Source organism: Drosophila santomea, chromosome 2R (assembly GCF_016746245.2).
Source record: "Drosophila santomea strain STO CAGO 1482 chromosome 2R, Prin_Dsan_1.1, whole genome shotgun sequence".
Classification (NCBI taxonomy): domain Eukaryota; kingdom Metazoa; phylum Arthropoda; class Insecta; order Diptera; family Drosophilidae; genus Drosophila; species Drosophila santomea.
The window spans coordinates 12,619,501-12,622,071 of record NC_053017.2 but is presented as its reverse complement, the minus strand read 5'-3'; the positions used below and the strand labels follow the sequence as shown (position 1 = coordinate 12,622,071).

The window sequence follows — 2,571 nt, the reverse complement described above, 5'->3', positions numbered from 1 at the left end:
TTTCGTTTAATAAATTAAAGTAAAATAGTAATGCGCATAAGGTTGAGGTATGATACTGTTTGATAATAATAAAGAAACATATGCACCTAACTCATCTTGCTACTTACTTCTTATTTAAAATAATAATTCTCAAGAGTTTTAATTTCACAAAAATAGGGCAATTCCAGAACATATGTATTATTTAAAAGCTGCAGGCAAATCCGCAGTTGAAGCGTTAAAATAACAGGTGTCACATGCATTTAAAATCAAATTTAATGCGTTAGTTGCGCTCAAATTAACGGAATTTGTTAGTCCGAGAAATGACCAGTGGCGTTTTTTACTGGCGAAGCTCGTACTTTTTTTGTTTTTGGCTTGCGTTTTGCGTATCTGACCGATTACAGCTGAGTGCATTTAAAAAAAGAAATCAGCATTAAGCGAGACTGGATTCCGATTCCGATTGGGAATGGGTAAAAGCACGATGCTGGGCTTTTTCGGAATCTTTTCGCAGGGTGCACGCAGTCGAAACAGACAAAACAAAATCATTTTCCAATTTCACGCTTCAAATAATTTACTAATTAGATTTGCATATAATTTTTTGGCAGCCCGCATGTCCCATTTTGCTACCAAACACAAAAAAACTCGGCATGCTCGCTGACTTGGCAAGCTGGAGGGCAAAAGTGTATCCAGTGGATAGTGGATCCAGTATCCGGATGCAGAATCCTGTCGGGTGCAATAAAAGTCCTGCGAAAGTTTTGTTTGCTAAATAGTTGGTTACAAATTTTGTAAACTCCAGGCTTTTCACTGCTGGCAGCTTCTATTTTTTTGCGGCCAACCAACATGCATCCAAAGTAATTATTCCAAACAAACACACTGGCATATGGGCACTCACAGTGGGAGTTCAATTTCAGCAATTTAGCAGAGATCATCATAATTTGCATTTTGATTTGGCCAAACGGTACAGAGGAACGATAACAACAAGTTCAGGGCTGGCAAAGCACCTAAATATTATATAATAAAATAATATATAAACCAAATATTATTTTATAAATATTTATATGTAAATAAAATAGGATTATATTTTTTGCTAATAATGATCTTTATGCTCTTTAAAAGTTACGTGCATCTAAAGCACCTGAACGTAATTTTAGTTGCAGACACATAAAATAAATTGGCATAGTAAAATCTTAATTTGAGTAACTAGAATCACCATTTACGACTATGTCTTAAAGATTTTAGCATTCCCATCCCTAGCAGAAGAAACTGACTAACAACTTTTAAGCCAATTTAATCAAAGCCAATGACAGACGACCCAATGAGCGCAATGAAAGAAAAGGCGAACTCCATCTGAAGAGGGGCGGCGTTTTGGGGCAAAAAGAAGGCTGGGAGGCCGGGAAGCAACTGCAAAACATCCAGTCAAGTCACTTGGCTGCATTTTGCATTTGCATTTTGAGAATCTTGACAAGGCTTTTGCTCCGTTTGGAGCCCGACTGGCAAGACAATGTTGCAGCAACTGGATGGAATGGGATCGCATTGGTGGATGGAGGAAATTCATTTGCCTGCCTTTGTCTAACCGATCGATCTTTCAATCAATGACCGCCGTGCCACGGAGCGTGCAGATGCTGACTCAGAGGCATGCAAATCTTCTGCAGCCGCAAAACCGAGCCGAATGCATCAAAATGCAATCAAAATTAAGCAAAAGCCTGCCATGAATCACGGGGGTCCTGCCGATTCGTGTGTGGAGGTGGAGGTGGGTACCTTCATTTTATTTTAATTAATATGACAGCCGCCGGATCATGCAAGCGAATGCAAATGACAAAATACGAAAATCGAGCAAACTTTGACTCCATTAGGAGCTGTGCTGCATTGCTAATTTGGGCTGGAGCCGATCGGAAAAGCCAGCTGAAAGAAATGTCACCATTAGGCCGCTCAACGGAGCTGACATTTAAGCAATTCCAAACGTTTTGCTAACAAATTTTACGGCAGCCACTGCAGGAAATCCCAAAAATCAGCGATGACCTCTTGACATATGGCTCTTGCTCTAACTCTGGCTTTGGCTTTGGCTTTGGCTCTATGTGACTTCTTAACTTGGTCGGGACTTGGTGGTGGGCAAAGTTGCTACAGTTGCAACTTGCCACAGTTGATGTTGCTGCTGCTGATGCTGCTGCTGCTGTCGTCGTCGTCGACGTGCCTGGGCCACTCATATAGGGACAACGCTGAGGCTAAACTCTAAACTCTAAGGTCTGGCCAGCACACAACAGCGAGACATTTTACAAATGTTTCCAATTGAATTGCTCTGATTTTGGCCAATTCCCCCGTTTTGGGGCCCCTCTTTTAAGCCGTTAACGCTAACGCTGGCGGCTACAGCGGCAGCCGAAAATGTCGTGATGATGGCAAATTGTAAATAGCTTAAATGGCCTAAATGGTTTAAATGATTTCAATAGCTCTGCCTCCGACTCGGATTGCCGGCGCTGGAGGAGGAGTTTTTTGGCCAACAAAAAGCACAAAAAAAAAAACAAGAAAACAACAAAAAATAAGCTGAAAAATCGTAAAGAAAAGAAAAGAAAAGAAAAGAGAAACACAGACGACAACGAG

At 41.0% G+C, this 2,571-nt stretch overlaps 1 long non-coding RNA gene across 2 annotated transcripts; it reads left to right on the top strand.

Annotated features, from left to right (window-relative positions):
* Positions 1-326: 326 nt before the first annotated feature.
* On the top strand, positions 327-1,073 carry LOC120445865. Of its 2 annotated transcripts, XR_005615792.1 has the most exons (3): positions 432-446; positions 582-827; positions 888-1,073. It is a non-coding gene; the product is annotated as an uncharacterized LOC120445865 (long non-coding RNA). The 2 variants fall into 2 exon arrangements; XR_005615791.2 differs by having other exon boundaries at positions 327-827.
* The last annotated feature ends 1,498 nt before the right edge of the window (positions 1,074-2,571 follow it).